We start from the raw sequence: 26,195 nt of genomic DNA, 5'->3' as shown, positions 1-26,195 counted from the left end.
TGTGCCATCTGGTTGAGCAGAAACCAAATATAGTTTGATGGTCATGGAAACATATTTTAGCAGTTTAAGTAAAAACAAAGCAAAAACAAACCAAACAAATGGTTTAATTGGTTGCAATCATCATAAAATCATTAATCGTTCACTAAACAGTTATTCATCCTTTGAAAGTTGCCTATTTTATGTGTGTGTGTGTGTGTGTGTGTGTGTCTCATTTGGTAGTAGTTTTATTTTTAAAAAGTCTTGGAAAAAGGTGTTGTCATGAATATAACAGCTGTTTCCAAGCCAGTAGAAATGTGTCCAATGGATGAATAATGTACAGAGGGGAACCCAGCATCCATTTGCCATAACAGTTAAATGGATTGTTCACCCAAAAATGTAAATTCTGTCATCATTTACTCACCCTGAAGTTGTTCCAAACCTGTATGATTTTTTTTCTTCGTCTGAACACAAAAGAAGATATTTTGAAGAATATGGGCAACCAAACAGGCCCAAGGCCCCATTGACTCCCATAGTATGGAAAAAAAATACTATGGAAGTCAATGGGGTCCATCAACTGTTTGGTTACCCACATTCTTCAAAATAGTAAATCATGACAGAATATTCATTTTTGGGTGAACTATCCCTTTAATATTACAATTTTGCAAAAGCAAAACCTTTTTAAGTTTGCTAAAATATGTGTTTTCTCAACACAGTCTCACCCCCAAACGTCACATACTGACGCGTCTTGACCAAACGGCAATATACGACGAAAAGGGTACCCCTAAAACGTCCGTATGTGACTATTCGGGTTATGGGTAGGTTTAGGTATGCGTTAGGGTACCGCTAAGAGGCGCTGCTGGTGCGCTTATGTCTTCGTCTCATATGGAAGTTTTAGGGGTACCCTTTTCGTCGTATATTGCCGTTTGGTCAAGACGCCTCAGTATGTGACGTTTTGGGGTGAGACCGGGCTGGTTTTCTATATATGGTCTGATGTCACTATAGTGACCATCATAATATTATGCGTTTGTGTTGTGTATTGACTAATGTTAGAGTGCATGCATATTGTAAAATGGAATTATTCACATTGTAAAACATTTCATTTACTGCTAGATTCATCATATACATCATGAGTATTATGAATGAAACATCTGCCATCATGTACTTCTAGTTTAATTGTGTCCAGCTCCATTTTTTAAAAAAAAGTAATACATTTAATTGTCATGGGAAATGATGTCTGAGGAAAAGTGTCAAAGGTTTAGGCTAAACATTTTCTGAACAAATGAGCATAACCCCAAAAATGTAACAATTATCCTTTCTTTCCGTCATTACATTTAATATTCACGTTTCATCATTATGAAACTGTTATTCAACATAGGCTCAGTTGTTTAGAAAGAACTTTTGTGTTAAGAAGAAAAGAAAAGGCTGAGAGAGTCCTGTGCGAGAAGTCTGTGAGTGAGAGATCTGTAAAATGTAGAATGGTAAAAAAAAAAAAAAAAAAAAAAAATTCTGGGGTTAAACTTGATTCCAGCCATAAGAACAAAACGAGGTGCTCATTTTCACTTTTACAGGGATGTTATACAATGATAATCCCAAGCTGTTAACCCATGCATGCAGACATGTATGGGTTAACAGCTTGTGATTACCTATTTCATTGCAAAAGCATGTATCTTGTAAGAGTTTCTGAAGGAGTTTACCCTGCAGCAAAACAAAATGTGATAATGTGTTTTGAAAGAGTGTGTACTCCTGTGTGCATATAAAAGGAACTTCATAAAGTCAGACATAAAAAGAAGAATCTCTTTTTGATTCCTATTAAATGACACCATAGCGAATGTCTGTGTCGAACAGCCCTTGAACGCTAGGGTTTTATTGATAGGAGAGAGAGCGCATGCCTCGATTTATGAGAGGAACTCACATAAACTATTTGTGTGAAAGTTCCCATTTTATCAGGATGCAACGGGACCATGGGGAGCCATTGGCTTTGAGTTGACGTGGATGGGGAGGGGGTCTGAATTCTGGTGCGGCTCTTCAGTAACAAGGGGAGGACAGCTGTGATTCTAGATTAAAGATTTTTCATTCCCATTCTGAAGCTGCTCCCAGTGGCACAGTGCGGCGCCTCTGCAGGCTTATTGTCCATCGCAAACGTCTATCCTTCTGGGAGATGTTGTGGGACCAGCTGCTGTTCGGACATGAGTGGGGAAAACAGTCAGGCCATTTGTCCAAGAACTGCACCTCTGTCAAATCTCTTTTCACCTATATAAGCATGAGAACAAAATTAAGGTCAGAGTGTACCTAAAACAAAAAGAAGAAATATTAGCGCCTCTTTCCTCTGCACCCTTTAATGAAGTTTTAAAAAAGACCGATTGCTGTTGATTTATGCCAACTTTTAAAATGACAGGTGAAATTTAATGCTGAGCCACATGTCAATCGATCGTTTTGCAGAGATTCTCAGGAGTAAAAAAACACACACTTGAAGTTGAAGCCTGCTTTTTAATTAATCTGCCAATTTCAGGAGATGACATATTTGACCTTTCGTTTTACAATAATATATGACATATTATCGCTATTTTAATTACCATTTGATCTATACAGCAAACAGTGAAACGTTTAATCAATAAGAGCTGTCAGGAATAATTCTGCAATGAATGCAGGGACCACAAGCTTAATGGATCTGAAGGTGTTGTTCATTGTCATCAGTGTCAAGGCTATGATTCTCCATTATTTCAGGCTGTTCAGCATGCACAGAACTGTGGTCCCTCATATCAGAGCTGTGAACTGTTAAGGGGCAGGAGGGGGTTGGCAAATGTTTGTATGTGAGTCTGTATGGAGGTCCAGGCAGGATATTGATGGATGCAGGCTTGCGGGGGGACCGTGTTCCCCGGAGGATTCAGGATTCACTCACCTGTTGCCTTTTTAAATGGATTTCATGGGAAAATTCTTGTTGAATAAAGAAGTAAAACAACATTGGTCAGTCAACTTTGTTTTCTTCTTTTTTTTTACATCTGACATGAAAATATGCCAAAAGTGGACTAAAATATCTAATGCTATACTCCAATATTCCACTATGTAAGTGTATTTTAAGTTTTAAATATAACTTTTTTTATTACTTTCCAGGCAGTTTCTAAACTGCTTGTCTTATATTTTTATTTTGTATTTTTCTTTACATTTTTCTTTATTTTACTTTTATATATTTTTTATTAATAAATATTTTTTTTTTTACCCATGAAATCGTTTAACCATAAACAAACAAAAAAATGATCTCCTTTTTCTCTCCCCACAGAACATCTTAAAACACAGGTTGATAGGCAACAACAACAAAGAGTGGAAGGTCCAATCTTTACTGTAAAGAAGCGTATCGCGCTGATAAAGGTTAGTCCACGGTGCTCGTGTTTCTTAGTGGGGGGTGGAGATCGGTGGGCTGGTTTGTGACTGTATGTTTGCGTGGGCGCAGCGAGACATTTTGTCTAAAATCTCTGGCTACAGATGTGTAGCTGAAGGGGGGAAGGAAGGCATGAGAAGGCGAGTTTAAAGTTTTCCCAGAGCTTTGTTGGAGGCAACAACAGAAAGAAGCTCAGTCTAGACATGCAATTGTACACAAGAAAAAAGTAGCAAGAAATTACTGGATTATACATGCAGGAAAGAGTAAGCTCTCTGCTACTTTGTTGGGCTTAGCGTGTATGTCAATGTCAATGGCGCTTGAAAGATCCCCCTGAAGTGAGGCTGATAGTTAAAGATTTACGTCATACTGTTGACCGTAAATACCCACATTCCTCGGAGAGGTAGATTGACAAGGTGTGGCAGTCTGGTGCTTCCTGTGTAAATAAGGAACAGGTAAAAGAAAGACACTGCACACATTCAGCATGTGAGTGTAGCTTTGTTTAAGGAGGCCACCGCAGAGATGCCTAATAAAGTTCAGGAAGTGACATGCTAAAATCACTCCTTGTTTCAGCCTGTCATAATTAGATTTCGAATATTCATGCAGGGATTGTAATTCCTCATGGCTGCTGCTCTAAGTGATTTAGAAAACATTTGAAACTTGTGTTTGGAGAAATTGAAGTGAATTGGATTCTCTCTCTTTTTTGTGGTTAAATCTCTTATTCATGTGTCAGCGTCTAATTTACTGTTAGATGATGCAGCTAGAGAGAATTTGACCTTTAAGACCAAGCTGGTATCTCAATTGATTAAAGTGTCAGCTTAATTACGATTGGAGTTGATCAGACGGCTCTGCTTTTCTGATGTTCTTCTCGCCCCAAAGTAAAGCATCAGAAAGCCTGAGGGCAAGCAGCCACACGTCTGTCTGACTGAGCCATTTACCTGGGGTGGAAACAGAAACGTGGTCAGTCGCTCTCTCTGTAGGGCTGTTCTATTCACTGATGCATACAGTACATTTCTTGTTCAGCGACCCATTCACAATAAATGTCTGTAGTTTTATTTTACATTGTAAAACCTTTGCCATGTTCTTTTTACTGTTGTATTCAGTATGAAATTCATAACATGTGATTTATAAATGTTTACTGCTCTCCAGAGCGTTCACAGAAAACCCAAATAAGTCCAACAAAATGGGGGAAAAAAGCTACATCCAAAACGGGTAAAAAATGGAAAATTACTGAAAAAAATTGTGAAGATGCTTCTATTTAGCAATTTTCAAATAGACACTATCTTTCAAAAGTCTGGAGTCAGTGAGATTTAAAAAAAAATGTATACTTTTATTCAGCAAGGATGCATTAAATTTAATTTTTTTACAAAAGATTTCTATTTCATACAGTATAATTGCTGTTCTTTCTAATTATGGAATCTAATTATGACAGGCTGAAACAAGGAGTGACATGTATTATGATTTCCACAAAATATTAAGCAGCACAACTTTTTTTTAACATTCATAATAATAATAAATGTTTCTTGAAACCAAATCAGCATATTAGAATGATTTCTGAAGGATCATGTGACACTGAAGACTGGAGTAATGATGCTGAAAATTCAGCTTTGACATCAGAAAATAGAAAATGGTAATTCTATTGTATTTGTGTGTGTGTGATGTATTTGATGTATTTTTAATAAATATAAAATAAATGCAGCCTTGGTGATGATAAGAGACTTAAAACTCATAAAACAAACAAACAAAAAATCTTACCAACCCAAAAGATTTTAAACAGTATGTTTTTTTTTTTTTTTTTTCATTGCAAATGACATGATCAGCATGCTCATAATCTTAAACTCCATCAAAGGTTTTCATTGTAGTCTCAGAATTTTGGACCCACTGCATACATTTCAATTATGGACATTACAAAATAATACTAATAATTCTAAAGTATTTCATGAAGTGGCAAATTCTCTGACATTTTGTCTCTGTGTCTTTCTTTCTATCTGTCGCTTTCTCATTCTCTTTCAAATCTAAAGCAGCCTAACCAAAAACAGTTTGTTGTTTCAGCCTGGGCCTGATTTACAAAGGCAACAATCAGCATGCATGCAACATTTTTAAACTCTCTTAACCTTAAGAACATAAGTGCAGTTTACCCAGGCTCTTGTCACACATTTCAGAAGGTCAGGCAGAAGGCAATGTTTTGAAAGGCACATTAAATATTAGTTTACCCTGACCAGTTATTTTTGTGACTTTATCAAGCACAGATGGCTCTTGTTGAAACCATGGATGGAGAAAGAGGAAAAGGAAGAAGACACTAAATTTATCACGCTACCTAAATCAAATGAAAGTCAGGACAGTTGCCATCAGAGACAGAGAGCAAGAGATGGGGAGAGGAAAACTGAATAGAAGCAACACACAGTAGCAGCCTGTTCTCAATCTCAAATTATATGTAGGAAGAATTTGTGCAGAAAATCTGCAAGAATACATATGACATTGTTCATTCATGGAGTCTAGTTAGATCTTTTGATTATTTAGGGTAATAATCAATTAGGGTAATTGAAGGGTATAATTTCAAGCACTGTTGAATGCTGAATATTTAAAGTATGAGTGTGAGTTTTACACGAAACAAATATAATGTACAAATTTTACACTTCCATGCAAAGGTTTTGGCTCAGTACGATACGTTTCTTTCTGTTAATCAAGTAATACTTGATTTTTTTGTTTTATTCCACAAAAATATTCAAAAATTAAAATAATAATAAATGTTTCTTGAGTAATGATGCTGAAAATTCTGATTTACCATCACAGGAATAAAAATGTAAAAACAATTACAATATATTATTATAGAAAACAGTTATTTTAAATTGTATTTCACATAGTTACTGTTCTCTGATCAAATAAATGCAGCCTTAGTAAGCATAAGAGACTTATTAAACAAACATTATCTTTCCGACCCAAAGCTTTTAGATGGTACTGTATATGTTATATTAGATTTATTGTATCAGTTTATGTTCTTCATATTTATTTTTTAAATATATTTTTGTTCATGAATAGAGCACATGCATATAAAATACAACAGATCAAGGCATTTCTGCAGTAAATTGACTGTAGAAACACCATGACCTTTATTTTATTATTGTATTACTTTTCTCCTCATTGAACAATGTTCAAACACTTTAAAAAAAAAGACAGTTTTCAATCATTGTTTTATTACAAATATTTCAGAAAGTAGATTTATGCCTCTCACTCAGAAACATGTTCAGATATATAAAAGACAGATCTCTTCAAAAGACTACGAAAAGAAAGCTGTCTACGACCTTGTGATAAATCACCACACAACGCTTCAGCGTGGTGAAGATTGTTTCTGCCTCAACAGATGCTTATAATTGGCCACCCATTATTGAGAGGCTCAAGTTCAAACCCCCTGTGAAGTCCTCTAGCCACATTTGTCTCAAAGCACAGACAGAGTCTGGTTTCTAGAATCTGCCTTCTACAAGGTGTGGTCAAGACAAGACAAACCGTGCTCCATTTATCAGTGGTAGTCGGCAGCTGCATTGAAAAGCGTAGCGTTCCAGGGCCGCTCTGGGTTCTTTGTCAGGCATGTGCTGGTGGGATGAAGTGGCTACCAGGGCCCAGTGACCCAGTCCACATCAAAGAGGAAACACATGTGGTCTTGGGGGAAAGGGAGGAGAGGTTTAAACAGGGTACGCAATTACCAGCGCAGCAGGATGGATGAGACTACAGGAAGGAGAAATATTGTGACACTTCCTGGAGTGTGTTGAAAAATTAGCGCTGTGCATAAATCACTTAATGTCATAAATGGGTTTTGAAAAAATATATATTTTAAAGCCTAAAAAAATTTGATCGAGTTTTACTCGGTGTCAAGTAAATATTTAAAGAATGAATTGAGATCTTAAAGTCACCATGAAATTAAAATGGAATATTTATTATGAATAATTTATCCGTGCACATCATTATTTTATTTTAAATTCGTGTGCCCTCATAATCTTTAATCAAAATACCTTTCCCTCCCTCTTTAAACGACATCTCTTCTCTGATGATGCGTTTACTGGCGGGAGGGCGGGAACACCTCAAACCACAACCATCCAATGCATTTTTTTTTTCTTGTTTCAGAAGCCGTTTCACTCAGGGAAAAAATAACTTACGCAACTTACGTTTCATGCCAACTTTAAGGAATAGTACATTTAGTAGCTGTCAGTGAAACTGGGCATTATGATATTGTGTTGCATATACTCAATACCGTACATTACTGCAATTCGGTCATTTCATGGGATAGCAAAGGCAATAATGTAATTTTGTGACAGCATTAGAAATTTAAACACACAAGTGTTTTTGTACAAAATCAAGTGTTTGTCACTTGAGGAAGATTGAGAGATGCAGCATTTCTGTGTGTGTGTGTGTGTGTGTGTTTGACCTCTGTCACTCTGGCTGTGCAGTATAGCTGGAGATTGCTAGCAGCATTAAGGTTAAAGGTCACACCTCTGTGGGAATACTCTCCTTAAAAGGTTATCTCTCCCTCAATTGGGCCCTCTGATGTGATCTCGCCCTGTAATTGTGTATGATTGAAATAATATATGAAATCAAACACAGGCTGAGCCAGCGCTTTTCCCACCCTTCTCTTTTTGATAAGAAAAACAAACTTGCACAGTGTCACACACCTTTACCTTCACAAAGATAAACAGTTAAAATAAACAATCAAAATAAGTGACAGGAGTGAATATAGTTTATTTTCATGAACAAAGAGAACAAAAAGCACCTTTCACTATTTTAGGTCATACAATTATTTATTATTATTATTATTTTTATTTATTTATTTTTTTTTTTTTGAGTGGCTATAGGCAAGACATGACCAAAGAAATAAAAAATAAATGCTGAAAAAAAATGCAACTGAAATTGAAAGCTATATAACTTAAAAAAAAGTGCCTTTGACAGTTTTAACTCCTGTCTTACCAGGAAAAGACATCATGAGGTACCTCTCTCTCTCTCTCTCTCTGTGTGTGTGTGTGTGTGTGTGTGTGTGTGCGCGTGCGCGTGTGTACGTACATGTGTGTGTGTGTGTGTATGTTTGTGCACGTGTGTGCATGTGTGTGTGTGTGTGTGTGATGACACAATTTTTATTTAAAAGCAAATCATCTGCAGAAGGCAAGACTTATCTGGACTCTGGACTAAATGTAGATATGTGAAAGGGTGATTTAAAAAAAATAATTGCTGCAGTTCATTATTCATCATTAATCAACTTTATTATTAATTTTATTCCCTGCCCTAAAATAAAAACAATAACAATAGCAAATTTCTCTGTATATCCATATTGAAATCCATTCACCCAAAGTCTAATCTGAAACATAAATAGTATCTTCTTCATGCCTAGCCAAGCATTTAAAGACCCTTAATCGGGTACACACTCTCAAATCCCTTGTGTTTAAAACAAAAGAGCGGTCATTTCTTGAATCTCTATATATCTCTCTCTCTCTCTCTCTCTCTCCAGTTCTCTGTTTGTTGGTGATTACCGATATAGCACCCGTAGCGCATGATAAGCACGTTTATATCGCCCTTCTTTTCCGTAGTGTTGGACTAGAGCTCGTCTAAATCCGGTGGAAGCTTAACGTTCCGACGTGAAAATAATTACTCAAAAGTGTTTCTCTTAATCCAAATAATGAGGGGCCCAGAGTAGGGCTCAGTGTCATTGTAAATCAGGACAGGGCAATTGACTCCTCACTCCTTGTAAGTTTCAGGTGAGGATGGGGGCGGATAAAGGTTAGCTTAGGTCTAATCCAGCCACGCTGCAGCCCTTAATCTGTTATGATACAAGGATGATCACTTAAAATGGGAGGGCTGCAGGAGAAGGCCGTTTGACTGGGACCAGTCTTAAAGCATGCTTAGTGGCCCGCTGTCTCCACAGTTGCCAGAAAAGCTCTTTTGTGTGTGTAAGACTATGGAGAGGCGGAAAGAATTGGATGAAAACATCTCAATATCGGTACACTGCACGCTAATTGTTTGAGGAGCTACGCGAGAGATAGAGAGAGACGTACAGTACTTATTTTGTGGTGTCTAGGCAAAGCTGCGTGGAAACCCGCTGTCAGTCGGCAATCCGGAGATCATGTGCCTATACAGTGGCCATGGGGGTGTGATTTCAACGGGGCACATGGGGAAGGATCATGTATTGTAGAGTGCTGAGTGCCATTATGGTCCACATGGAAAACAGCTCCACTTGTTAGAGAGTGAGAAAGGCAGAGCGAGAAAGAGTTAGAGCGAGGGTGAGAGAGAGATGGAGGATTCAATATCTTATCCCAGGGCTCCTGTGTCATTGCAGGGGGATTAGGCTGGAGAAATCTGCATGGCTTTGCTCTGAGAGCTCAGGGATGGAGCGGAGTTGGCTGGCCTCCAGCGTGACGGCCATCTTTTCAAGGTCTCAAAAAGAGAAGGTTCTGAGCTCTTTGTTCGCTTTCTGTCATCTGACTGATTCGCACGAGACTTTGAGCTGTTTTTTCAATCATTCCTTTTGTGTTGAAACATGGCAAAATGATGCTGCAGTCATCTTTACATAGTGCACCCTTGAACCATTTCTTCAGTTTAGATGAGCATTTCAATGCATGTCTGACATGCTTGATCTCTGTCTGCTAGTAAACTTTTAAATCCGCTCTAAGGTAAATAACAATCACCTCTTTGACCAGATGTTAACGCTTTTTAGAAATCCATTTTTAGGGCACAGCTCCATGTGTTTAGTACTCCCTTGTAATTTGGCTGGTACCAACAACGGTTCACCAGCAATTATCTGCATATTTACTAGGTTGCTTTATATGGTAATAACATGATGAAATCAATCCACGCATATGTTTATTGACCATTTTGTACTGCCATATTGATCGGCGTGAATGTGACCCGATAGCGTGCATCTTCATTATGCCATTTGAGAGAGGTTATTAGAATGGTGTTTAAACGAGCCTTAGTCTGCTGTGTGACTGGATGAAATGTGGTGGGAGCATGAAAGAGAGCTTCTGGAAAAATCTGGGAAGTTTGGATGGAAAATGTGATTTAGGTTAAACTCTATAAAGCATTATGCATATAATGTATAATTTGATTTAATAAATGTATACGTCTGTTTATGAACTGTATACTGTAAATGCTAATCTTAATTTGCTAATCATTTTCTAATCCGTGTCTGACTTCTCTCTGTGGTATACAAATATGGTTATCAAAGATAACCAAACTAATATTAATAAACTGAAATGTTATTTAGATATGTGACCCTGGATCACAAAACCAGTCACAAGTCGCACGGGTATATTTCTGGCAATAGCCAACAATACATTGTATGGGTCAAAATTATCGATTTTTCTTTTATGCCAAACATCATTAGGATATTAAGTAAAGATCATGTTCCTTGAAGATATTTTGTAAATGTCCTACCGTAAATATATAAAACATTATTTTTGTAAATGAATGCAGAACAATCGCGAACATAATCGTAATTGTTGTCGTATATTGTTGTGTGATGTCAGAATTAGTTTGTTACTTTACTTTAAATTGATTAGTTGCTAAGTACCAAGTCTGGGGGTCTATGTGTGCTGTTTTTGTCTCTTAGTGTTCATGTGATATTGTAAATAGTTTTATGCAACACATACTTTGACGTGCATTTCTAATGGAAGACATAATAATAAGTTATGTGTACTAAAATATACTAAATAGGTAATTACCACAATTCCAAATGATCATTTAAATAATAATTATAAGCATGGTGGTTCTTTTAATAGAATTGATTATATATCATCTAAATATTTTTGTATTTTTTGTATACTCATTTTGATTGTATTTAAGAGCTCATTTGACTCAATTCTAAAAATTATTATATTTAATCAACATTTCTTATATAATTTGTATTGCATAGATGTTCTCTATTTTCATTGAAATATGGAACATTTATACTTTTTTTTTCTATTGGTAAATTATTATATTTTTTGTCAACATGAAAAAACAAATACCCTAACCTTGAAGTTACTTGTTTATAGGTTTACAAATTTTCTCTTTAAGCAGGGGAATTTGATAATTCTCTTAACATATGTCCAAATATATCTTGCTAGGCAACGTTTGATCCAGCTTTGATGTGATGTGATCTTACACCTGATAGCCTTGATGGAGTCTCATTATATTCACTCGGATTCCCTTGCCGAGGCTCAGAGTAGTGACTGAAGGAGGGGTGCTCGCAGGAGAGGGCATGTGCAATCTCTTTTGTCTGGATATAAAAGAATAAATATCCTGCTAAATCCAGAGTGCTTGCCAGGCCAGCTAAATCTTACGCTCAGTATTCACTGCTGTGTTTCGCTTCTCTCTCTCTCCCGCTTTCTCTCCCCGTCTCTCTGTCCCTCTAATTCCCTCTCATTTCTAAGCAGGAGAGGGAGATGAATTGACTGGCGTTTGATGTGTTGATTGGCAGAAGGAGAAGGAGATGTGCTGAAGGACAGCTGTATGTGAGTTTGTCTCAGGGGACAGCGGCTTGATCGCTAAATGAAGACCTCTAGTGCTTTCTTGTTAGCCACCGTGGATCCACCTTCCAAATAAAGCACAATTAGTTAAAGCACAAATAATGAAGCAGGATCTCTGTGTGTGCTCAGTACGAAGCCACAAAGCAGTGGTCTCGGGACGCTGTGGGGTATCGGGGTCTAGCGCCCGAGGGCAGAGAGTGGTGCTGGTCCTATCAGCATCTCTTTGCTGTCTGTCTGCTTCACTCTTCATTTCTCCCTAGTGTGAGAGCTTTGTACTGCCACAAAGAAGTTCACTTGAAATCCTGGACAGAGAAAATGCAAGACAGGGAGAGTAAGAAAAAAGGTAAAGGAGAGAGAATCACGATGAGAAGTTGAGCATAAGTGATCCCCTTTGTATTTCTGGCACAGCGGGGAACATCTGATTACATTGAGCTCTAAAGAAATATTGAAAGTTCAATACAAGTTAAGCTCAAATTGACAGCATCTAATGTGTATTGCCTGAAAATAATATGGACTTGTTTTATTAAATAAATAATAAAAGTAAACTATACAATGGAAGTGATGGGGCCAGTTTTTGCTGGACTTAAAAGTAGAAATGTGTCACTTACAATTTTTATAAAAGCATTTACATAACCTTTTCTCTAACTTTTTGCATATTCACGGTAAAAAAATATATGATCAGTAAGTTATGACAACATATATTTTTACATACATTGTTTAAACTCATCAGAATAAGTTAAGCAATTTTCAACTTTCTTTTATAAGTTATACAAGTATCTACTCATTTTTCAGTTGAAATGACTTAAACATCCAAGTTGATTGTACTTAAAAATTTAAGTCAGCAACTTTTTTACAGTGTTGTGTGGGCTGTAAAGTTGTTCTCTTTTTTTACGATAATTTTAAGTTTTTCAGCAGTTGTTGTAAATTAGATATAACTTAAATAGAAAAGGTTAGTACAGTTGTGTGTGTGTGTGTTTGGCATTGTGCCAAACGTGCTGTTGATTGATCTTAACTTGTATTGATCCTAGAATATTCCTTCGGTCAGCACGGTTTTGCTGAGAAGCCATCACAAGCAGCTAATAATCAATCTTCACATATAGTATAATATCTGTTGTGGTTATCAGTTTTTTTTTTTTTTAATGAGAAATACTAAATGAAATATTACAATACAATCAGCATTTAAAATGATGATGATAAAAGGTTTTTAAATGATCCGCTTATGATTTCTTTATCCATTTTAGGGCCAAATGAAATTCAGCACAGCAGCTGAGCTCAACGGTGGCCTTACGCTCCCAGACTCACAAGACCAAACATGTCAGATCATCCCAAAATCTAGAAAATGCTTGTTTGCTCTGGCAAGGCTAAAAGCGTTGGCATGTCCACTCTCCCTTCTGCTGGTCTAATGCAGCATGGGTAATGCTGTCAGAGCAATGCATCGTGGGGAAGTTTGTGCCACTGCATGATGAAGCGTTCTATTTATATTAAAATGAGGGGCTTCTCCTGAGGGAGACATTGAGGGGAATGGAACAACAAACACCCAGCTTTAGCGTGTGTGTGTGTGTGTGTGTGTGTAAAAAGAGAAAGAGAGCACCCAAGAGAAGGACAGTGACAGCAAAAATGGCAACCCTTCATCCAGAGTGGCCCTTTGGACCCTGGGAAGAGTTATAATGTGGTCGCAAGGCATTGTTGCAAGGATTCTTTATTTCTAGTGTTGCTGCGTTTGGTTTTTGTGGCATATAGTCATAAAATACCACGCACTGTAATAAAAGGAAAGCCTTAAATCTAGCTTGAGTGACCAGTGGGATATGGGATGCGGGTGGTCACACAGGTTTTTTACCTTGTTAATGCGCAAGCCAAAAGCCTTCAAGGCTTGCCATGGTGATGGATGAGTTGCAATTCAGACTTCAGTTGAAAAGCTCCTACATTGGTTTAAAATGTTGATCTTTTACTGTAGGTCTCTCCAGTCACATTGCAGTTAGATCGCATTGCAGCACAAAGATAAATATTCTTACCACCTGTAATCCATTTCTATTCAATTTAACTGTCTATTTTGGTGTTTTCACTGCGCCAAAGACGTGGTGGTAAGGTTTAGATGCTTACAGTGCTCAAACTGGTGACTGACAGTTTGAACTATATCTCATTATGGTGTAATCCCCTCCAGAAAGGCCATCCCTGACTTCATCAATACAAAATAGGCCTGTGAAAATAACACGCCACGATGTCTCGCTGTGCAGCACTAACAGCAATGAAAAGCGAGTCCGTTCACTGCGTGTGTAATGATTCTGCCATTACAAACAGTGAAGGTTTCTCTTTTTTCTTTCTCAAACGGCCAGAGAATGGCCTGCACCAGGCAAGTTAATTAAACTCAAGGGTGAAGCATTATTTGTGGGAAAAAATCCAATTATTTCTCCTTTCTACCCAGAGAGAGAAAGCGAGAGAGGGAGAGAATGAGAGAGTCAGGATGTCACTTGGAGATGAGATGGCCACTTCACTTCTCTTAAGATCTTCATTGTTCATCTGCATGGGCCATTCATTACATAGAGTTATTTTCCTCATTTGCAAGTAAAGATGTCATGGAGAATTTTTTTTTTTTTTTTTGGATTATTTGAGATACTCTTTATGCAATATTCCGAAATGATTTCTTATTTATTCATTAATTTTCCCTTTGCCTTAATCTCTTATTCTCTCACAAGTAATAACCGATGATAAAAAGTCAAACATCCTTGCTTATTCTGTGACTTCAAAGACAGAGGGCATTACAGTTAGACAAAGGGCTAATTTAGTCTGAAAACCTTAATTATAACTTCATGGTTTTATTTACGGAAACGTTAATTGGTGAGATTGTGTCAGAGCATAAACCCGTATTCCAGCACTGCAATTAAAAGCCTTAGTTCAGGGCCGGCAGCTCCCACATTATGGCTTCAAAGGCAGAGAAATCAAAGTATCTTAGATCCGCAGGTGTGGTGTTCATCTCACAAGAATTTGGTATTTCGTTTAAAATAATAACACAGCTGTGGTCAATAACAATGATAAAATTGGACATTCAGCGAGCAGTTTGCTGGCATCAAATAGCATCAGATTTGTTTATTTATTCACCTGTCATGCATTATTGCAATAGTTCTAATTAATGTGTGTGTTTGTAAGTGTGTGGAGGGAGCATATTGGGCGAGATGTAATTTCACTCTTTCATCCGTCCGCAGGGACTAGCAGGGCCCCTAATCTGGCCCCGTGAGCCCTCGCCCTGGGTTGAACTTTAGCCCTGAGAGGGTCAGCCACTGGCCCACTGGGAGACTGCCTCCACCGGCTGGCTTAATCCCAGCCAGTCGATAGACGTGGGGTACCGGGGCACGGATGGAACCCTCCACACACACACACACACAATTCAGCAAATGCACGTATATATACACACACACTCAAACATGTAAACGGCTCATTTCAGTATGTGGTAAGTGGTGTTATCGACAAGCAGGTGCAAAAGTTCATTCACATGCACACAATTTCAAATGCACATCCACATATATGCATATCTAAGAGCATTTAATTTCAAGGGAAAAGTACCAGCAAACCTGATGTAATCACACACTCACTGGTATGTTTATGCATATGATTTGAGGCAAGCTCGAAGCCTTTACCTCAGGGCACAATATGCTGGATTGACGTGGTAATGTTTTAAAGGGCAGCCAAGTGAGTGGAACATCACTTTAGCAGTGGGTCAATGGAAGAACGGATTTTCTTATTTAGATTTGACAGGATAGGATTGATCTTGTTCCGTTCACTACATGGTTTCACAATTTTTTAAACACTACTGAATCTGAACTTCGGTTAATGGTTTACATTGCATTATGTGTTAGTTCAGTAACATAAATTGACATGTAAGACCACCCTTTGTTGGGTTTTGACTGACAGGCACCAGGTAGATTGCTGTAGCTCCCAGCCTCCATGACAATGAGATGGGTGAGTGAGGTAGAGATATTGGTGGCTACTCCCTAAATTACAGTACTAAATAGGAAGAAGGAGATAGGAAGTGAAGGGGGGTGAGAATGAGTTTTTCAATGAGCTTGACTCTCTGGGGAAAGGATCAGTCAGTAGACGATTGTGATTAGGGTCAGGGTGGGCATATCATCAGAGGGACTGGGCAAATTTATTGTAGGGTTGGGGTTAAACATATGGTTGTGTGCTTTTCAGTCCCAATGTTATAGTTACAGTTCAGGTAGAAATGCCATTGGTTTTTGGTCTGTATGTGAGATTATAACAGCTGTGTTAGAGGAAATGATTGTGTTATTTTTATTGTAATAATTTATTAATAGTATGTTAAATTATTATATTTCAAATATTTTAGATAAATATTCATTATATTTGAAAAGGTATATATAATTGTTTATATATTTAAATGTTTTTAAATTTGTTTGTTACTTTATTATAGCATAGTAAAGTGTAGTATAGTATAGTATACTGTATTAATACAGTATAGTATAGTATTAATATAGTATAGTATTAGTACTGGTGAATTCTTATCTCTGTTGCTTATTTTTGAATGCAGTGAGCTTGACCGCCTCACATCGCAAAAAACGCAAATTGGTGTTAGAAATTTCTAGTGGACAGAAACCTTCTGGAATATGGATTGTAACAATTTCGTAGTTTTTAGACTTTTCCACAGTAAAAAGAGCCCACAATCATACCACAATCCTTCTTTGCATGTATAGCCATCCTATTGTTTCTTATTCACTCATGTTGTTCCTTATTGCCCACTGATCATGTCTGGAAAATGTTGGTTTGACCATTTCAGTCATATGCCATTTGTATTACTTACGGAGACATGAAGGTTCAAGCTCATCATTAATCTGTACACTGTCTCATTCCATCAGTCGGCTTACAATTTGATATAGACCTGCCCAATGGATTAACTCAAGATGTCAGCCGTAATCAACTCTACGCCTAAGGTGTAATATTCTAATATAGGTATAAAACAGGGACATGCAGGCTTTCAGGGGTTAATTACATCTCATCTGGAAGAGTGACAGTCACAGAGTTTGACAGATAGATAGACAGATAGATTGATAAATAGATAACTTTGACCCCGATGCTCCTTGTGACTTTCACTTACACACTGAAATGGCTCTACCTAAACTGTTTATTAACAAGCAAAGGGAGGGTAGGAGGAAAAAAAAAAAATTATCAGAAAAATAAATTAACGTCGGCTTGCAGCCCATCTCTGTCCAATCAAATGGCCAAAGATTACCCCATATAATTATACTAAAGGGCAATTGGTTGATATGAGTGCAGGTCGGAGGTCGTGGCCGGCATAAGTGATTCGCCGGTAGACTGTAATGTGGTCTCTTCGTCTCTGGCTCTGACCCTATTCCACTGCCTGATTGCCGCCTGTCACCTTCTCTTCAACTCATGTAAATTGTGTCTGCTACTCTAGCACTGGTACGGAAAAAAGGGTGGGGGGGATTGGGTGTTCGTGTGTGCAGGAGGGGTTTTCTCTGTCCAGCCAAACTGTGGACGCTCTGCTTGTATCGAAACCCATGTGTCTGTAATGGTTTCTGGGTGGCAATTTGAGCGACGACGTTTTGGACTCATCCTCCTTAATAGGTTGTCCTCCTCCGGCTAAAATTGAATAGCCCCGACATGGCCCAAGGCGGGCGATAAAAATTCAATAATTCGGCCGGGGTCAGAGTCCTGTCATTTTTTGGGGATGGGGGTGAGTAATTATGCTGCACTAACATGGCGAAGGGGGTGAGGGGTTATTGGATTGATGAGGAGGTGCACCTGAACTTTGATAGAACTGTAACCTTCACAAGTTCTCCAAGTTTCAGGCCACATGACTCTCTGCAATAACCCACACAATCTAAATGCACTGCATCTGGCAAGGGAGATCGTCTGAGGTAGGGTACATATGGCAAGTTATTTTTAAATGTGGCAATTTTAAATGTTATGATACTTGGGTTATTAAAGCCTGAAATGCTTTTTGAATGGAAAAACATTGAGGCAAAAATTCTCTGCATGCGTTCATGCCCATAACGTATATTTTCACTGATCCCCATATATGTCACAAATCAACAAGCATAATTCTCCATAAAATGTCACAAAAGCAGTTCTGATGGAAAATTGAAAACGATGGAAAATGAGCCTCTCTCCTCTGAGAGCGAGTTGAATGGAGGGAGTCACATGTCTTTTGTCCTGTCAGTTTTATATGACATTATTATTCTCAGGGTTGTAAATTCCAGGCATGTTAAGATCTCAGACAACAACAATATAAAATTCAATCAATGAGGTGCTCTTTGTGTCTGCCCCTGCAGATGTTGTGCTGCCTGTGCGAGTTCTTAAATCACAGGCAGGAGGATTCTGCATAATTGCATGGTGGCGCAGATCTGATGTGTGCTGTCTGCGTTCTGGCCCGGGAGTTATTGAGCTAATGTGAATTGCTGTTTAAAGCGGCCTCATAAAATAAGGCCGTTGAGGGTCAGTTTGGAGCTGCGTGTTTTGTCGCACGTTTTATTACAGAATTAATATTGATATGTGCTATTGAATTTAATTTATATTTATGTGTAACATTGACAATAAAATGTGAATTGTTACCACGTTTTCTGCCCACTTCTGGCATAAAAGTGCTGTGCCTTTATAGTATTTGTGACCCTGGGCCATAAAACCAGTCATAAGTCGCACAGGTATATTTGTGGCAATAGCCAACAAAACATTGTATCATGGGTCAAAATGATCGATTTTTATTTTATGCCGAAAATCATTAGGATATTAAGTAAAGATCATGATCTATGAAGATATTTTGTAAAATTCCTACCTTAAATATATGGATGCAGTGGATGCAGCAAATTCGGCAACATAAATGGGCAACTTTAAAAGCAATTTTCCCAATATTTAGATTTTTTTGCACCCTCAGATTCCAGATTTTCAAATAGTTGTATCTCGGCCAAATAGTGTAATATCCTAACAAACCATACATCAATGGAAAGCTTGTTTATTCAGCTTTCATATTTTAAAAAAAAATGTTACCCATAAGTTTTGTGGTCCAGGGTCACATATTTTTATATGTAGGCAAGACTGATTTTGTCTTGCTACTCATTTTCCTTGAGATAATGCACACCACATTTTTTCACCACAATTATTTATTTTAAACCTAATAGTATATGCATTGTCAACCACATTCTGTATAAATATTTATTGCAGTTCTATTTTACGTATCCTATCTAGGACTGCAAAAAAAGAAAGTATTTTTAATGAAAAGTTATCTATATAGATTTTCCAAGATGAAGCAGACTGCCTTTTAGATCTGCTGATGAGATTTACAATAAGTAGCCTATAAGAATTTTATAAAAATCAGCATTTAGAACTTGAATTTTAGCTAGTTAAAAATATATACTGACTTTGTACTTTTGTGCTTCAATACTTTAGTGGATTCATTTTATTTAACACACATTATGCATGCTGGCATAAGTCAGAATGTGTAATTGCTGACGAGATAATGATTGAGCATTATCTGATGGCCTTGTCATTAGGATGCTAATGAGAGACTGGTCTATTCTGCCCAGCCCCATCTTCACTCTGTGGCTTAATGAGAATGACATGGCCCACCTGAGACGGATCATCCTCCAGTTAATATTTCCAATCTGTTAATCAATGAGCTGATCGATGGATGGTAGGGTGAGGGGAGACCGACCGGGTCCCCCCAAACTGTCAGCATGGTGCCCCAGTGGGATTATGGGGCCACACTGGCTCTCTGGATCAGGTGGCAGTTTTTACAGTGTTGGATTTTTACATGCTTGTTATTTTAAAACATTACTGAGTGTTCAGCTGGCTATAAGTTATTCTGAATGCAAACAATTGATGGCAACAATTGATGTAGAATGATTATTATTTTATTTATTTTCTGAAATAAAATTAAGAGCCACACCAGGTGCTGTTCATTGGCCACAATGCTGACTGGTGTCTTGCAAAAAAAAAAAAAAAGAAAAAAAAAAAAAAAAAAAGATCAAAGTTCAAAGGGGAAGAAAAATCATATTAACAGTGTAATAAGAAAAGATTTGGCTGGTATGCTGCAGGTTGTGGAGCAGTAGCTGAAGGGAGGTCTTTATTTTGACATCAAGCTGCACAAGCAGCCCCCTTAAAAAGCTTATTATGTTCTCTGGTTGTGGCAGTGCCGGCCCATTCCCGGCCTCGAAGTAGGCGAGCTCAGGACCAAGCTGTAGCACATTAGAGCCAATAAATGTGCGTTGGCACTACTCAATTTAAAGTAAAGCCCTCTCTTGCCTGGCCGGTGTGCCTCATTCCTAATAGGGTATTCCACAAACGCAGCTCATCAATTGCGGGATATCTCGTGTATGGCTACTTTTTCCTTTTTTTGTTTCTTTTTCCTTGTGTGTGCGTGTGTGAGAGGGCAGACATAGGGTATTCTAAGTTTTGTGATTTCCTAGATTATAGATGCATCTCTTAGATTAGATGGGGGTAAAAGTGTGAAAGCTGTTGATGTTACCTACAGGACAGGATTTTTTTTTAATTATTATTTTGTTTATTGTGTTTATATCACACCAATCTGCAGGGGTTTCAGGTTTATTTTTTTAATTATTTTAAAGATGATTTTTACATTCATTGACATTTGTATTACTGCATTGATAAATGTTCTTTGATTTCTGCAGAGAGGCTAATATCAACCTACAAGATTAACTTAAGCCTCTAAAGTTCACAGAGATTTTCTGCCGTGTGTGTGTGTGTGTGTGTGTGTGTGTGTGTGTGTGTCTGTGTGTCTTGTTCTGTAATAATTCAGTTTTTCCAATCAACTAAAGTTTTTTATGTGTTTAGACTAAAGTGCTATCTAATAATCATTTGTTATAAATAGGCTATAATTTATAATATTTATAATTATTTCGATGTATTTCACAAATAAAAAATTACAATATACTCGCTTTCGTTCATCTTCAGAACGCAAACGAAGATATTTTTATTAAATACTTTAAAAAGTTCATGAAGAGATCATAAAACTGATCCATATGAATTGAGCGGCTTAGTCCAAATTTTCTGAAGAGACTCGATCGCTTTATATGATGAACAGATTTGATTTAGGCTTTTATTCACATCAGTTATAGTAATCTGAAGCTCAAGCATGCTTGCTTGATGTGCAAGAACGCAGCACGTTTGAGCTTCTGCAAGAACCAATGAGGTTTGTTCTCGCGTGTCATGCAGTTATGGTTGATTTTCTGTTTGTGTTCACTGATCAATGTTTATATGTGAATAAAAATATAATCTGTTTATCATATAAAGCGATCGAGTCTTTTCAGAAAATTTGGACTAAACTGCTCATATGGATTTGTTTTACGATCTCTTTATGAACTATTTGAAGCGTCAAAGTGTCAGTAGACTGTCAATGGAGAATACAGAAAGCTCTCAGATTTCATTAAAAATATCTTCATTTGTGTTCAAGATGAATGAAAGTCTTGACGGTGAGTTAATGATGATAGAATTTTCTTTTTTTTTTTGGTGAACTAACCCTTTAATAGATTGGAATCCAATTTTAACACTTCTAATAATTAGAAAAAGATCACGCGATGAGTGTCAATAGCTTTTGTGCTGTGGTATCATTAAGTGCTAGAGGGATCTGTATCAGAAACTAATAAAGAGCACAACAAGCATTCTCAATGACTGATGGCTCATTGATTGCCTGTGCAGTTTCTCCCTGATGGTCACTTGTTCAAGAGTTGTCTTTTCATCTTTCTTTTCCTCTGAGAGGGTGAGGATGAGGGGGGAGTGTGAATGTCAGAAAAAGAGACGGCGAGGAGAAACAGACATGAAGAGACATACACTCTTTAGTTGTGCAAGTGACTGGCCGCTGAAATTGATCGTGACTTTTCACCCTGTTTTTATCCCGTTGCTCACTGACTCATTTAAATTCTCTGTTAGGCCCCAGATGATTCAGTGGCTGATTAATAAGTCAAGTCTCTGCTGCACCACACCAGCTTTATTGCTTCAGCCTTTGATATGCAGGCATGTCCAAAAGAGCCCAGATTTCAAAGATGGGCCCACTGTCGGCATACATATTCACAATGATGCACTGCACTGCCATTCTAGGCCAAAATTAAGCTCTTTTATGCACAGAGTAACCCACTAATTAGACTGTCCTTGAGAATCTGCCATATTGATTACTATTCACCCACAATACTGTACATCTGCTAACCTTCTTAGATAGTTATCTCTCATTCTTGGTAGAAGTATTCCCGCTGTCCTTTTGTCCCACAGTCAGTTCTGTTTAAAATGAAGTGTATAAGAAAATGAATTACCATCACATCAGTTGGTAATATCACAAAAGTTATTCATTTAGTTAATTTATATATATATATATATATATATATATATATATATATATATATATATATATATATATATATATATAGCCGCGCTGGAGAAAACCGTGATGTCATCGTCCAGCTCAGTTCAGTTCTCATAATGGTGTCAATGCAGGCAGATCAATAATATTGTTGAATATTAAAATAAATGTCCCCAACTAAGCAAGCCAAAAGCCAAAATGTGGCCATTGTATTTATGTATTTACAAAACATTCCTTAAGGAACTACTTTTACTTGATTTTACATACTTTAAAAAAAACGTCTCTATGCAGATTGATTCTTATTATTAAATCCTATTTTTGACTTAAAATCAGTTCCAGTTCTTCCATGTTACATGAAGCACATTTTTAGATTACTTGAGAAAAACATTTTTTATGTAAGAATTAAGGCCTGTTCACACAAATTCTGACAGAGCAAAATTTGACCTAGCCTTCAAATAAAAAAATGGATGATCACAATTTGATATTTCATATTATTATTACAAATCTGATTATGCATGTTTATCTAACAAATCCGATTTTTTAGTCCTGTTTTTTTTTAAGTGTTCAGAAACCCAATTAGTGATGTCAGGTTTATTTCCTTTTTCTTTACATCCTAATTGACCTATTCTTCCCTCACACCACAGCTGACCCTTGTTTTCTGTTGCACATGCAGTCATTACTGTAATTAGTGTGCGGACAATGTGTAACACTAGTGTGCCTCACTTCATTAACAGAATGACATGTGTTTGTCAGTCTCCATTATTCCAGCCAGCCTTCTTCAAGAGTGATGGGTCACTTCCTAACTAGTGTGTCCAATAACTAGGGGCTGTTCAGCCATAAGTGTAATGTTGTCTTCACTAACTGGCTCATTGATCTCGTGAGATGAGCCATTAAACATTAACGGGCTGGCGCTGTGCTGTTCTCACACAGTCAGCCGATTAATAGAGCCGTAATGAAGGAGGACAGGACCCTTAGAACGTACTGATTGATGGCCGAAGACAGACAGAGAGAGAGAGACAAGCGGCACCTGTTTAGATATTGAAGGATACAGAGGGTCGCTGGCACCCTGCTGAGAGGTCTATACTAGACTATGTGCCTGCGCTACGACAGCCGCTGACAAGCTCGGCTCCCACAGAGACTGTGCAAATACAAGGGCCATGAAATAGATATTATATGTAAACTGACTGCTCATTCATCCAATCAGCCAACCGCTCAGATATTCTCATAGAACCATGAAAACACTGGGTTCTCATAAATATAGATGTGTTATGAACCTAATAAATACAGCATATACATAAAAAGCCATATTTTTCTTTGTAAATGCATGTGTTTGGACACTTTCTTTTAAAGGCATACTTTTGTAGGCATGTCTGAACATGTACACAACACTGTGTGTGTTCCCACTTTAGGGAAGTACCTACAATTGTGTTCAATGTCATTTGTTACCTATACTGACATAACTTTCTTTCGGCTGTTCCTTTTCTTTTGTTTTCCCTTTATTTTCTATCGCTAATGATCAAATACTCCATTAATTTGTCTAACTAGATTTTAACCCTCTATGGGACTAATAATGAAATCGCAGCTAGAATTTTTTTTATGTTTTACATATATTTAAGGCTAAAATCATTTTCCTTCCCTTTGACCTTTGACCTTCTTTAGGGGGGGGCATCATATACAGTACAACTGACTTTGTCCTATTAGGGTAAATTATTTTTGGCAAATTGTCTGAAACTTCACACACATTCAAATGCATTTTCACTTTCTGAAAAATAGCGAAAAGATTTATTTTACCATTAAATGCATATTGGTACTGTTTATTTATTAATAATTACATGGAGTCATATCGAAGTGTGTGTGTGTGTGTGTGTGTGTGTGCATATTTATATACACACACACTTCAATATTACTCCATGAAAATGATTAATAAATAGCATTAATATGCATTTAATTGTAAAATAAACAAATGTATTGTAAAAAGATGCATATTGTAATATTGTAAACTGTATAATGTTATTCCATCTCAGTTTATTAATATAATATCTTGCTGATTACTTTAATTACAGCAATTAATTATTGGAATATCATTCACACCATGTCTGTTTTGAATTATTTCTGAATAATACATGCAATATTAAACTAAATCAAGCATCTATTTCATGTCTTGTGATATTCCCTTAGGTTTACTTTCACCTCGACTCTCTCTTTCCTCAGCTTGCTCTTTTTAACAAACCCTGACAGCTCTCAAGTGCCTGTGTTTTTACCCTTTTATCAGAAACAAGCCTCCTGGTCCTCTGGTATTCCAAACACTACACTCAAACCAGATGTCCTTTTTTTCGCCGGTGGCACAACTTTCAAGATGACAGCGTGCCCCTAGAGAGCAGGGCAAAATCCATGGCCTGCTGAATTTGTGACTAATGGGCGTTTTGATGTGACAGCAGCCACCGCCGGGGGAAATTGAAGCGAGCAGCGTGTCGATAGCTTTTGTGTCTCTCAGCGGTGGGTTATTGTTGACGGACCTTTGGGACAGGCCCTGGCCGTTTACGTTCGCAGACGGTATGTGGTCAGCAACAACTTTTCTCTCACTCCGTCTCTCTCCCTTTTTATTGTCACTATTGATCTGGCGCTGCCTCTCCACGGTGTGGCTAATTTGCTTGTTAACATAAATTTGTCAGCAGCGAGGGGAAAGGGTTTCCATCACAAATGCCTGCAATGAAGCTTCAGCGACCCCCTAGCGCTCCCCTCCTCCTCCTCCCCCTTCGGTTTCTGTCTTCTCTCCCCCATCTCTCGCGCTCCGTCTATCTGTGACTCCCTTCCGTCTTTGATTTCCTCTCCCTTTTCCTCTTGCAGTTTTTCTCGTTCTTTCTCTCTGCCCTCCGGTCCAATGCAGTGGGCCGATTTATTAAACAGCTGGTTGTTAAGCTGTCATTTAATCAATACGGTTTCTCGCACCTCTTGCTCCTCAGAATTAAATGCGAGTTAAACACAAACCAGGCATAATGACCTTTTTATGGGGCCCGCTCAGCCAATGAAATTAGCACGAAGGATCAGATATTTATACCTATAAGCCTGTGTAAGTCATTAACTTCAGACAATATCATTTTAAACGACAACACATGTCTCGCTCCCCTCCGCACACTCTATGTCATTCTCCGGTTTGTCACGGCGCAAGAGGAATTTTGAAGCCTCATAACGAACTGCAGACCTCGGGGAATAAATCAGCATATTGAGAAAAAGAAACGGGAAACTGAAGGAAGGGTAAAAAGAGCAAAGATCTTTAATTCCTCCAGCCAATCTCACCAGCTTGTCCAACTTCTAAAAGCTCCAGATGATGCAAAAAAGTTCAGAAAGTTCTGAGCCATCTGCTGAGATATTAGCGTTTTTGCATTGCGGATCATTTGTAAATATTTTGGCTTTTCCATGTCATGCAGCAAGAGCATTGTGAACACCAACAGCCAAGGAACTGAAGTCATCCTGGCGAGTGAAACTAAGGTAAAATAGGCTATTTAATATTTTGTTTGCACAACGTGATGGAAATCTTAATTCTAAAGATAAACGAGCCATCACAAGCAGTACAATATTTGGAGCAACTGTGAAAACACCATAATACCCAATCATACGACATAATGAGATATTACACTAGGGTTTTATTCATGCGTAGGCTCAGAGCACAAATTCTATTTCCTCACAGAAATTCATGAATATTAATCAGACACTATATATATATGTTTTTTTTTAATGCGACCGAAGCATATCAGTTGCATTGTTAGACTTGGTTTTTAAAGCAACACTAATATTTGCCTTCAGTACATGATTATACATCACAGGAGTCTTTGCTGTCTGTGCGGTGGGAGACAGTGGTAAGCTTTTTTGACATGACATATTGTCTGTGTTTTCCTCAGCGCGGCTCACAGTGGGAGACACGACCATTAAGCTGCGGCGGTGGTGTAAAATTTCCCAGAATGCAATGGTCAGAGAAAGGGAGCACTACCTCCCAGGTCTGGTGGTGACAGGCTGGGATGAC

At 37.8% G+C, this 26,195-nt stretch overlaps 1 long non-coding RNA gene across 1 annotated transcript in view; it reads left to right on the top strand.

The window, feature by feature from the left end:
- Window positions 1-24,721, top strand: part of LOC307171315 — a 135,825-nt gene extending 111,104 nt beyond the window's left edge. Inside the window, exon 3 of the long non-coding RNA XR_013823529.1 lies at window positions 24,447-24,721. This is a non-coding gene — a long non-coding RNA (uncharacterized lncRNA). The remainder of the gene's footprint in view (window positions 1-24,446) is intronic.
- Window positions 24,722-26,195: the final 1,474 nt, after the last annotated feature.

Source organism: Squalius cephalus, assembly GCF_949319135.1.
Source record: "Squalius cephalus genome assembly, chromosome: 14".
Taxonomy (NCBI): domain Eukaryota; kingdom Metazoa; phylum Chordata; class Actinopteri; order Cypriniformes; family Leuciscidae; genus Squalius; species Squalius cephalus.
The sequence above is the reverse complement of the archived record's forward strand: the minus strand, read 5'-3'. Positions and strand labels throughout refer to the sequence as shown.